Source organism: Chiloscyllium punctatum, chromosome 20 (genome assembly GCF_047496795.1).
Source record: "Chiloscyllium punctatum isolate Juve2018m chromosome 20, sChiPun1.3, whole genome shotgun sequence".
Classification (NCBI taxonomy): domain Eukaryota; kingdom Metazoa; phylum Chordata; class Chondrichthyes; order Orectolobiformes; family Hemiscylliidae; genus Chiloscyllium; species Chiloscyllium punctatum.
In genome coordinates this window covers 71,535,104-71,548,614 of record NC_092758.1, presented here as the reverse complement: position 1 = coordinate 71,548,614, position 13,511 = coordinate 71,535,104, and positions in this window count along the sequence as shown.

Genomic DNA, 13,511 nt, shown 5'->3' with positions numbered 1-13,511 from the left:
CCCCACCCCCCGCCCCACACCCTCCCCTCCTCCCGCCCCACACCCTCCCCTCCTCCCGCCCCACCCCCCACCTCACACCTTCCCCTCCTCCCGCCCCACACCCTCCCCTCCTCCCACCCCACCCCCCGCCCCACACCCTCCCCTCCTCCCGCCCCACCCCCCGCCCACACCCTCCCCTCCTCCTGCCCCACACCCTCCCCTCCTCCCGCCCCACCACACACTCTCCCCTCCTTCCGCCCCACCCCCCACTCTCCCCTCCTTCCCCCCCACCCCACACTCTCCCCTCCTTCCCCCCCCTCACCCCACACTCTCCCCTCCTTCCCCCCCACACCCCACACTCTCCCCTCCTTCCCCCCCACCCCACACTCTCCCCTCCTTCCCCCCCCACCCCACACTCTCCCCTCCTTCCCCCCCCACCCCACACTCTCCCCTCCTTCCACCCCCAACCCCACACTCTCCCCTCATTCCCCCCCACCCCACACTCTCCCCTCCTTCCCCCCCACCCCACACTCTCCCCTCCTTGCCCCCCCACAGTCTCCCCTCCTCCCGCCCCACCCACACTCTCCCCTCCTTCCGCCCCACCCCCCACTCTCCCCTCCTCGTGCCCCACCCCCCACTCTCCCCTCCTCGTGCCCGACCCCCCCACTCTCCCCTCCTCCCGCCCCACCCCCCACTCTCCCCTCCTCCCGCCCCACCCCCCACTCACCCCTCCTCCCGCTCCACCCCCCACTCTCCCCTCCTCCTACCCCACCCCCCGCCCCACACCCTCCACTCCTCCCGCCCCACACCCTCCCCTCCTCCCGCCCCACCCCCCACCCCACACCTTCCCCTCCTCCCGCCCCACCCCCCGCCCCACACCCTCCCCTCCTCCCGCCCCACCCCTTCCCCTCCTCCTGCCCCACCACCCGCCCCACACCCTCCCCTCCTCCCGCCCCACTCCCCGCCCCACACCCTCCCCTCCTCCCGCCCCACACCCTCCCCTCCTCCCGCCCCACCCCCCTCCCCTCCTCCCGCCCCACCCCCCGCCCCACACCCTCCCCTCCTCCAGCCCCATACCCTCCCCTCCTCCCGCCCCACCCCCCGCCCACACCCTCCCCTCCTCCCGCCCCACACCCTCCCCTCCTCCCGCCCCACCACACACTCTCCCCTCCTTCCGCCCCACCCCCCACTCTCCCCTCCTTCCCCCCCCCCACCCCACACTCTCCCCTCCTTCCCCCCCCCCCACCCCACACTCCCCTCCTTCCCCCCCACCCCACACTCTCCCCTCCTTCCCCCCCACCCCACACTCTCCCCTCCTTCCCCCCCACCCCACACTCTCCCCTCCTTCCCCCCCACCCCACACTCTCCCCTCCTTCCCCCCCACCCCACACTCTCCCCTCCCTTCCCCCCCCCACCCCACACTCTCCCCTCCTTCCCCCCCCACCCCACACTCTCCCCTCCTTCCACCCCCAACCCCACACTCTCCCCTCATTCCCCCCCCACCCCACACTCTCCCCTCCTTCCCCCCCACCCCACACTCTCCCCTCCTTCCCCCCCCACCCCACACTCTCCCCTCCTTCCCCCCCACCCCACACTCTCCCCTCCTTCCCCCCCCACCCCACACTCTCCCCTCCTTCCCCCCACACCCCACACTCTCCCCTCCTTCCCCCCCCACCCCACTCTCTCCCCTCCTTCCCCCCCCACCCCACACTCTCCCCTCCTTCCCCCCACCCCACACTCTCCCCTCCTTCCCCCCCCACCCCACATTCTCCCCTCCTTCCCCCCACCCCACACTCTCCTTTTCTTTCCCCCCTACACTCTCCCAGCTTCCCCCCTACACTCTCCCCGCCTTTCCCCCCACACTCTCCCCTCCTTCCCCTCACCCTCCCCTCCTTCCCCACACTCTCCCCTCCTTCCCCGCCACCCACACTCTCCCCTCCTTCCCCACACTCTCCCCTCCTTCCCCTCTCCCCTCCTTCCCCCTCTCCCTCCCCTCCTTCCCCCCACACTCTCCCCTCCTTTCCCCCCACCCCACACTCTCCCCTCCTTCCCACCCCACCCCACACTCTTCCCTCCATCCGCCCCACCCGCCGCCACACTCTCCCCTCCTTCCGCCCTACCCCCCACCACACACACTCCTTCCCCCCCACCCACACTATCCCCTCACCCCTGCCCACACTCTCCCCTCACCCCCGCCCACACTCTCCCCTCACCCCCGACTCTCGCCTCACCCCGCATTCTCTCCTTCCCCCCCACACCCTCCCCTCCTTCCCCCCTCACACACTCGTCCCTCCTTCCCACCTCACACCCTCGTCCCTCCTTCCCCCCTCACACACTCGCCCTTCATTCCCCCAACACACTCTCCCCTCCTTCCCCCAACGCACTCTCCCCTCCTTCCCCCCAACACACTCTCCCCTCCTTCCCCCAACGCACTCTCCCCTCCTCCCCCCCAACACACTCTCCCCTCCTCCCCTCCAACACACTCTACCCCCCTTACCCCACCACACATTCTCCCCTTCTCCGCACTCAGCCCCCACCACACACCCTCCCCTCCTCCGCCCTCAACCCCCACCACACACCCTCCCCTCCTCCGCCTCAACCCCCATCACACACCCTCCCCTCCTCCGCCCTCAACCCCCATCACACACCCTCCCCTCCTCCGCCCTCACCCCCACACACATCTCCCCTCCTTCCCCGATCCCCCACACTCTCCCCTCCTTTCCCCCCCCACCCCACACTCTCCCCTCCTTCCGCCCCACCCACCACACACTCTCCCCTCCTTCCGCCCCACCCCCCACCACACACTCTCCCCTCCTTCCGCCCAACCCCCCCACCACACACTCTCCCCTCCTTCCGCCCCACCCCACACCACACACACTCCCCTCCTTCCGCCCCACCCCCCCACCCCACACTCTCCCCTCCTTCACCCCCACCCCACACTCTCCCCTCCCCTCCCACCCTACACTCTCCCCTCCTTCCCCCCCCCACCCCACACCCTCCCCTCCTTCCACTCACCCCACACTCTCCCTTTCTTTCCCCCTACACTCTCCCCAGCTTCCCCCCCTACACTCTCCCCACCTTTCCCCCCACACTCTCCCCACCTTTCCCCCCACACTCTCCCCTCCTTCCCCACACTCTCCCCTCCTTCCCCCTCACCCTCCCCTCCTCCCCCCCACCCACACTCTCCCCTCCTTCCCCCTCACCCTCCCCTCCTTCCCCCAACCCACACCCTCCCTCCCTCCCTCCCTCCCCCCACCCACACTCTTCCCTCCCCCTCACCCACACTCTCCCCTCACCCCCGACTCTCGTCTCCCCCCCACACTCTCGCCTCACCCCGCTTTCACTCCTTCCGCCCCACACTCTCCCCTCCTTCCCCCCTCACACACACTCGTCCCTCCTTCCCCCGCTCACACACTCGCCCTTCCTTCCCCCAACACACTCTCCCCTCCTTCCCCCCAACAGACTCTCCCCTCCTTCCCCCCAACACACTCTCCTCTCCTCCCCCCCAACGTACTCTACCCCCCTTACCCTGCCACACATTCTCCCCTCCTCAGCACTCACCCCCCACCACACTCACCCCCCACCACACACTCTCCCCTCCTTCCCCCCACACCCCACACTCTCCCTCCTTCCCCCCACATCCCACACTCTCCCCTCCTTCACCCCCCACCCCACACTCTCCCCTCCTTCACCCCCCCCACCCCACACTCTCCCCTCCTTCACCCCCCCACCCCACACTCTCCCCTCCTTCACCCCCCCACCCCACACTCTCCCCTCCTTCACCCCCCACCCCACACTCTCCCCTCCTTCACCCCCCCACCCCACACTCTCCCCTCCTTCACCCCCCCACCCCACACTCTCCCCTCCTTCACCCCCCCACCCCACACTCTCCCCTCCTTCACCCCCCCCCCACCCCACACTCTCCCCTCCTTCCCCACCCACCCCACACTCTCCCCTCCTTCCCCCCCACCCCACACTCTCCCCTCCTTCCCCCCCCACCCCACATTCTCCCCTCCTTCCCCCCCACCCCACACTCTCACCTCCTTCCCCCCCCACCCCACATTCTCCCCTCCTTCCCCCCCACCCCACACTCTCCTTTTCTTTCCCCCCTACACTCTCCCCCAGCTTCCCCCCTACACTCTCCCCTCCTTCCCCCTCACTCTCCCCTCCTTCCCCACACTCTCCCCTCCTTCCCCCCCACCCACACTCTCCCCTCCTTCCCCACACTCTCCCCTCCTTCCCCCTCTCCCTCCCCTCCTTCCCCCCCACACTCTCCCCTCCTTTCCCCCCACCCCACACTCTCCCCTCCTTCCCACCCCACCCCACTCTTCCCTCCATCCGCCCCACCCGCCGCCACACTCTCCCCTCCCTCCGTTCTACCCCCACCACACACACACTCCTTCCCCCCCTCCCACACTATCCCCTCACCCCTGCCCACACTCTCCCCTCACCCCCGCCCACACTCTCCCCTCACCCCCGACTCTCGCCTCACCCCGCATTCTCTCCTTCCCCCCCACACCCTCCCCTCCTTCCCCCCTCACACACTCGTCCCTCCTTCCCACCTCACACCCTCGTCCCTCCTTCCCCCTCACACACTCGCCCTTCATTCCCCCAACACTCTCCCCTCCTTCCCCCCAACACACTCTCCCCTCCTTCCCCCCAACACACTCTCCCCTCCCTTCCCCCAACGCACTCTCCCCTCCTCCCCCCCAACACACTCTCCCCTCCTCCCCCCCAACACACTCTATCCCCCTTACCCCACCACATATTCTCCCCTCCTCCGCACTCAGCCCCCACCACACACCCTCCCCTCCTCCGCCCTCAACCCCCACCACACACCCTCCCCTCCTCCGCCTCAACCCCCACCACACACCCTCCCCTCCTCCGCCTCAACCCCCACCACACACCCTCCCCCTCCTCCGCCCTCAACCCCCACCACACACCCTCCCCTCCTCCGCCCTCAACCCCCACCACACACCCTCCCCTCCTCCGCCCTCAACCCCCACCACACACCCTCCCCTCCTCCGCCTCAACCCCCACCACACACCCTCCCCTCCTCCGCCCTCACCCCCACACACATCTCCCCTCCTTCCCCGATCCCCCACACTCTCCCCTCCTTTCCCCCCCCACTACACACTCTCCCCTCCTTCCGCCCCACCCCCCACCATACACTCTCCCCTCCTTCCGCCCCACACCCACCACACACTCTCCCCTCCTTCCGCCCCACCCCCCACCATACACTCTCCCCTCTTTCCGCCCCCACCCCCCACCACACACTCTCCCCTCCTTCCGCCCCACCCCCCCACCCACACTCTCCCCTCCCCTCCCACCCTACACTCTCCCCTCCTTCCCCCCCCACCCCACACCCTCCCCTCCTTCCCCTCACCCCACACTCTCCCTTTCTTTCCCCCCTACACTCTCCCCAGCTTCCCCCCCTACACTCTCCCCGCCTTTCCCCCCACACTCTCCCCTGCTTTCCCCCACACTCTCCCCTCCTTCCCCACACTCTCCCCTCCTTCCCCCCTCACCCTCCCCTCCTCCCCCCCACCCACACTCTCCCCTCCTTCCCCCTCACCCTCCCCTCCTTCCCCCAACCCACACCCTCCCTCCCTCCCTCCCCCCACCCACACTCTGCCCTCCCCCTCACCCACACTCTCCCCTCAACCCCGACTCTCGTCTCCCCCCCACACTCTCGCCTCACCCCGCTTTCACTCCTTCCCCCCCCACACTCTCCCCCTCCTTCCCCCCTCACACACTCGTCCCTCCTTCACCCCCCACCCCACACTCTCCCCTCCTTCACCCCCCCACCCCACACTCTCCCCTCCTTCACCCCCCCGCCCCACACTCTCCCCTCCTTCACCCCCCCCGCCCCACACTCTCCCCTCCTTCACACCCCCCGCCCCACACTCTCCCCTCCTTCACCCCCCCGCCCCACACTCTCCCCTCCTTCACCCCCCCCACCCCACACTCTCCCCTCCTTCACCCCCCCACCCCCACACTCACCCCTCCTTCACCCCCCCACCCCACACTCTCCCCTCCTCACCCCCCCACCCCACACTCTCCCCTCCCACACCCCGCACCCCCACACTATCCCCTCCCACCCCCCCACCCACACTCTCCCCTCCCTCCCCCCCACCCCACACTCTCCCCTCCTTCACCCCCACCCTCACTCTCCCCTCACCCCCACCCTCACTCTCCCCTCCCCTCCACACCCACACCCACACCTCCCCCTCCACCCCACACCCACACTCTCCCCTCCACCCCACACCCACACTCTCCCCTCCACCCCACACCCACACTCTCCCCTCCACCCAACACTCTCCCCTCCTTCCCCCCGACACTCTCCCCTCCTTCCCCCCCATCCCACACTCTCCCCTCCTTCCCCCCCACCCCACACTCTCCCCTCCTTCCCCCCCCAACCCCACACTCTCCCCTCCTTCCCCCCCCACCCCACACTCTCCCCCTCCCACCCCCCGCACCCCACACTATCCCCTCCCACCCCCCCACCCCACACTCTCCCCTCCCTCCCCCCCACCCCACACTCTCCCCCTCCCTCCCCCCCACCCCACACTCTCCCCCTCCCTCCCCCCCCACCCCACACTCTCCCCTCCTTCACCCCTACCCTCACTCTCCCCTCACCCCCACCCTCACTCTCCCCTCCCCTCCACCCCACACCCACACTCTCCCCTCCACCCCACACCCACACTCTCCCCTCCACCCCACACCCACACTCTCCCCTCCACCCCACACCCACACTCTCCCCTCCACCCCACACCCACACTCTCCCCTCCACACAACACTCTCCCCTCCACCCAACACGCTCCCCTCCTTCCCCCCCGACACTCTCCCCTCCTTCCCCCCCATCCCACACTCTCCCCTCCTTCCCCCCCACCCCATACTCTCCCCTCCTTCCCCCCCCACCCCACACTCTCCCCTCCTCCCCCCCCACCCCACACTCTCCCCTCCTTCCCCCCCCCACCCCACACTCTCCCCTCCTTCCCCCCCCCACCCCACACTCTCCCCTCCTTCCCCCCACCACACACTCTCCCCTCCTTCCCCACACTCTCCCCTCTTTCACCCCTTCCCCACACTCTCCCCTCCTTCACCCCCCCACCCCACACTCTCCCCTCCCACCCCCCCGCACCCCACACAATCCCCTCCCACCCCCCACCCCACACTCTCCCCTCCTCCCACCCACCCCACACTCTCCCCTCCTTCACCCCCACCCTCACTCTCCCCTCACCCCCACCCTCACTCTCCCCTCCCCTCCACCCCACACCCCACACTCTCCCCTCCACCCCACACCCACACTCTCCCCTCCACCCCACACCCACACTCTCCCCCTCCACCCCACACCCACACTCTCCCCTCCACCCAACACTCTCCCCTCCACCCAACACGCTCCCCTCCTTCACCCCCGACACTCTCCCCTCCTTCCCCCCCATCCCACACTCTCCCCTCCTTCCCCCCCACCCTACACTCTCCCCTCCTTCCCCCCCCACCCCACACTCTCCCCTCCTTCCCCCCCCCACCCCACACTCTCCCCTCCTTCCCCCCCCACCCCACACTCTCCCCTCCTTCCCCCCCCACCCCACACTCTCCCCTCCTTCCCCCCCCCCCCCCCCCCCCCCACCCCACACTCTCCCCTCCTTCCCCCCCCCACCCCACACTCTCCCTCCTTCCCCCCCCCCACTCCACACTCTCCCCTCCTTCCCCCCACCCCACACTCTCCCCTCCTTCCCCACACTCTCCCCTCCTTCACCCCTTCCCCACACTCTCCCCTCCTTCACCCAACCCCACACTCTCCCCTCTCCCCCCCCCCACCCACACTCTTCCCTCTCACCCACCCACACTCTTCCCTCTCCCCCATTCTTCCCTCTCCCCCACCCACACTCTTCCCTCTCCCCCACCCACTCTCCCCTCCCCCAACATTCTCTCTGTCCCCCCCCACACTCTCCCCTCCTTCCCCCCACCCCACACTCTCCCCTCCTCTGCCCTCAACCCCCACCACACACTCTCCCCTCCTTAGCCTCACCCCCCCGCACACACACTCTCCCCTCCTTAGCCTCACCCCCACCACACACTCCCCACTCCTTCCGTCCCCCACCCCCACCACACACTCTCCCCTCCTTCCGCCCCCACCCCCACACTCTCCCCTCCTCCGCCCTCACCCCCACACACTCTCCCCTCCTTCCCCCTCCCCCACACTCTCCCCTCCTTCCCCGCCCCCACACTCTCCCCTCCTTCCCCCGCCCCCACACTCTCCCCTCCTTCCCCCCCACCCCACACTCTCCCCTCCTTCCCCTGCCACACATTCTCCCCTCCTTCGCACTCAGCCCCCACCACACTCTCCCCTCCTTCCGCCCCCACCCCCACCACACACTCTCACCTCCTCTGCCCTCAACCCCCAACATACACACTCCCCTCCTTAGCCTCACCCCCCCCGCACCACACACTCTCCCCGCCTTCCGCCCCCACCCCCACCACACACTGTCCCCTCCTCTGCCCTCAACCCCCACCACACACTCTCCCCTCCTTAGCCTCACCCCCCCGCACCACACACTCTCCCCTCCTTCCGCCCCCACCCCCACCACACACTCTCCCCTCCTTCCGCTCCCACCCCCACCACACACTCTCCCCTCCTTCCTCTGCCACACATTCTCCCCTCCTTCGCACTCAGCCCCCACCACACTTACCCCCCACCACGCACTCTCCCCTCCTCCGCCATCAACCCCCCACCACGCACTCTCCCCTCCTCCGCCCTCAACCCCCACCACGCACTCTCCCCTCCTCCGCCCTCAACACCCACCACACACTCTCCCCTCCTTCCGCTCCCACCCCCACCACACACTCTCCCCTCCTCCGCCCTCAACCCCCACCACACACTCTCCCCTCCTCCGCCCTCAAACCCCACCACACACTCTCCCCTCCTTGGCCTCACCCTCCCCCCACCACACACTCTCCCCATCTTCCGCCCCACACCCCCACCACACACTCTCCCCATCTTCCGCCCCACCCCCACCACACACTCTCACCTCCTTCCGCCCCACACTCTCCCCTCCTTCCCCCCCACCCACACACTCTCCCCTCCTTTCCCCCCCACACCCCACACTCTCCCCTCCTTCCCCCCACACCCCACACTCCCCTCCTTCACTCCCCCACACCACACTCTCCCCCTCCCACCCCACACTCTCCCCTCCTTCCCCCCCACCCCACACTCTCCCCCCCTTTCCCCCCCACCCCACACTCTCCCCTCCTTCCCCCCCACCCCACACTCTCCCCTCCTTCCCCCCCCACCCCACACTCTCCCCTCCTTCCCCCCCCCCACCCCACACTCTCCCCTCCTTCCCCCCCACCCCACACTCTCCCCTCCTTCCCCCCCCACCCACACTCTCCCCTCCTTCCCTCCCACCCCACACTCTCCCCTCCTTCCCTCCCACCCCACACTCTCCCCTCCTTCCCCCCCCACCCCACACTCTCCCCTCCTTCCCCCCCCCACCCCACACTCTCCCCTCCTTCCCCCCCCACCCACACTCTCCCCTCCTTCCCCCCCACCCCACACTCTCCCCTCCTTCCCCCCCACCCCACACTCTCCCCTCCTTCCCCCCCCACCCCACACTCTCCCCTCCTTCCCCCCCACCCCACACTCTCCCCTCCTTCCCCCCCACCCCACACTCTCCCCTCCTTCCCCCCCCACCCCACACTCTCCCCTCCTTCCCCCCCACCCCACACTCTCCCCTCCTTCCCCCCCACCCCACACTCTCCCCTCCTTCCCCCCCCACCCCACACTCCTCCCCTCCTTCCCCCCCCACCCCACACTCTCCCCTCCTTCCCCCCCACCCCACACTCTCCCCTCCTTCCCCCCCACCCCACACTCTCCCCTCCTTCCCCCCCACCCCACACTCTCCCCTCCTTCCCCCCACCCCACACTCTCCCCTCCCACCCCCCCACCCCACACTCTCCCCCCCCACCCCCACTCTCCCTCACCCCACACCCACACTCTTCCCCTCCACCCCACACCCACACTCTCCCCTCCACCCCACACCCTCCCTTCCACCCCACACCCACACTCTCCCCCTCCACCCCACACCTACACTCTCCCCTCCACCCCAAACCCACACTCTCCCCTCCACCCAACACTCTCCCCTCCACCCCACACGCTCCCCTCCTTCCCCCCCGACACTCTCCCCTCCTTCCCCCCCCATCCCACACTCTCCCCTCCTTCCCCCCCACCCCACACTCTCCCCTCCTTCCCCACACTCTCCCCTCCTTCACCCCAACCCCACACTCTCCCCTCCCCCCCACCCACACTCTTCCCTCTCCCCCACCCACACTTTCCCCCCCCCCCACACTCTCCCCTCCCTCCCAACTCTCGCCTCCCCCACACACTATCGCCTCCCCCAACATTCTCTCTGTCCCCCCCCACACTTTCCCCTCCTTCCCCCCTCACACACACGCCCTTCCTTCCCCCCAACACACTCTCCTGTCCTCCCCCCCACTTACTCTACCCCCTTACCCCGCCACACATTCTCCCCTCCTTCGCACTCAGCCCCCACCACACTCACCCCCCACCACACACTCTCCCCACCTTAGCCTCACCCCCCCGCACCACACACTCTCCCCTCCTTCCGCCCCCACCCCCACCACACACTCTCCCCTCCTTCCGCCCCCACCCCCACCACACACACTCTCCCCTCCTTCCGCCCCCACCCCCACCCCACACTCTCCCCTCCTCCGCCCTCAACCCCCACCACACACTCTCCGCTCCTCCGCCCCCACCCCCACCACACACTCTCCCCTCCTCCGCCCTCCCCCCACACTCTCCCCTCCTCCGCCCCCACCCCACACACTCCCCTCCTTCCCCTGCCACACATTCTCCCCTCCTTCACACTCAGCCCCCACCACACTTACCCCCCACCACGCACCTCTCCCCTCCTCCGCCCTCAACCCCCGCCACGCACTCTCCCCTCCTCCGCCCTCAACCCCCGCCACGCACTCTCCCCTCCTCCGCCCTCAGCCCCCGCCACGCTCTCTCCCCTCCTCCGCCCTCAGCCCCCGCCACGCACCCTCCCCCCCCAAACTCTCCCCTCCTTCCCCGCCCCCACACTCTCCCCTCCTTCCCCCCACCCCACACTCTCCCCTCCTTCCCCCCCAGACTCTTCCCTCCTTTGCCCCCACCCCACACTCTCCCCTCCTTTGCCCCCACCCCACACTCTCCCCTCCTTCCCCCCCCACACTCTCCCCTCCTTCCCCCCCCCACCCCACACTCTCCCCTCCTTACCCCCCCCACCCCACACTCTCCCCTCCTTCCCCCCCCAGACTCTCCCCTCCTTTACCCCCTCCCCACTCTCTCCCCTCCTTCCCCACTCTCTCCCCTCCTTCCTCCCTACCCTCCCCTCCTTCACCCCAACCCCACACTCTCCCATCCCCCCCACCCACACTCTCCCCTCCCCACCCACACTCTCCCCTCCCTCCCACCCACATTCTCCCCCTCCCCCCCCACCCACATTCTCCCCTCCCCCCCAATTATCGCCTCCCCCCACACTCTCCCCTCCACACTCTTCCCCTCCTTCCCCCCTCACACACTCGCCCCTCCTTCCCCCTCACACACTCGCCCCTCCTTCCCCCCTCACACACTCACCCCTCCTTCCCCCTCACACACTCACCCCTCCTTCCCCCCTCACACACTCGCCCCTCCTTCCCCCCTCACACACTCGCCCCTCCTTCCCCCCTCACACACTCGCCCCTCCTTCCCCCCTCACACACTCGCCCCTCCTTCCCCCCTCACACACTCGCCCCTCCTTCCCCCTTCACACACTCGCCCCTCCTTCCCCCCTCACACACTCGCCCCTCCTTCCCCCCCTCACACACTCGCCCCTCCTTCCCCCCTCACACACTCGCCCCCTCCTTCCCCCCCTCACACTCGCCCCCTCCTTCCCCCCACACACTCGCCCCCTCCTTCCCAACACACTCTCCCCCTCCTCCCCCCCAACTTACTCTACCCCCTTACCCTGCCACACATTCTCCCCTCCTCTGCCCTCACCCCCACCACACACTCTCCCCTCCTTCCACCCCACCCCCCACCACACACACTTCCCTCTTTCCTCCCCACCCCCCCACCACACACACTCCCCTCCTTCCTCCCCAACCCCCACCATACACACTCCCCTCCTTCCGCCCCACCCCCCAACACACACTCTCCCCTCCTTCCGCTCCACCCCCACCACACACTCTCCCCTCCTCCGCCCTCAACCCCCACCACACACTCTTCCCTCCTCCGCCCTCACCCCCACACACTCTCCCCTCTTTCCCCGCCTCACACACCCTCCCCTCCTTCCCCCCACCAGTCTCCCGTCCTTCCTCTCTACCTCTTTCACTCGCACACATGCACACACTCTCTCCTTCTCTGTCATTCTCACACCAGCTTGCGTGCACTCACTCTGTCTCTCACACAATTGAGTGTGCACTCTCTCAGACTGTCACATAAATGTCCCCGCACACTCTTTGTCTTCCTGTCACACACACGTGTGGATACACTCTCTCCCTCTGTATGTCACACACACACTCTCACGTACTCTCTCTCTGTGTTATGACACAGGGTAAACCTCCCAGCTAATTTAAACCAGCCAAACAGAAAAGATTCAGCCCGAGCTGTAATCTGTTAAAATTCGAGAAGCAAAGAACTATCCCAAAAGTCACTATTTAAAGTACAACAAAGTTAAGAACTTTATTCTTTAAGTCTAACAGAGAACATTAACTAACAACTACAACTCCTTTCTCTTAAACCTACCTTTTACAATATTGGTCTGTTCAAAATCCCGATTACAACTGACAGAAAAAAATCACGTTTCAAGTCCAGTCAGCTTTACTGAATGTCCTCTGTAGATTCTCTCTCCAAGTTGGTTTCGATAGTTTTTTCTCTGCAAACTCCTTCTCCAGACAGGTACCTCTCAGAGAGTTCTTAGTAGCAGCCAACATCTGTTGGTCCATTGGCAGTTCTCTTTATCGCTCTGGCTAACTGTTCAAAATGTCTGATATTTATACCCCAAAACATTGGATTGTTTCATTGGCTTTAATATTATCAAAATACTAAATTCATACTTGATTGCAGTTTGGTATCGTGCGGCATAATTTAATCTGATTGGCCAAATTTGAATTTGTTTTTATCTCATGGCAACCCATTTACTCTAGCTGTTTCAACCAAATGTTATATTGTTACCTTGTTCCGGACTCTCTGTGCCGCTCTAAGTCCTTTCTAGCTTTTCAACTATCTTAAACATACAGTACGCCTACATCTTCGTAACTCTATGTCACACACAGGCACGCGCACACCCTCTCCCTCTCTATGTTACACACAGGTGTGGGCATACATTCTGTCTATGTTACACACAGGTGTGTGTGCACTCTTTCCCTCTCTATGTCACACACGCGCATGTACACAATCTCCCTCTATGTCACACACAGGTGCGTGCATACTCTTTCCCGCTCTGTCACACAAGCATGCGCACTCTTTCCCTCTCTGCCCCATACAC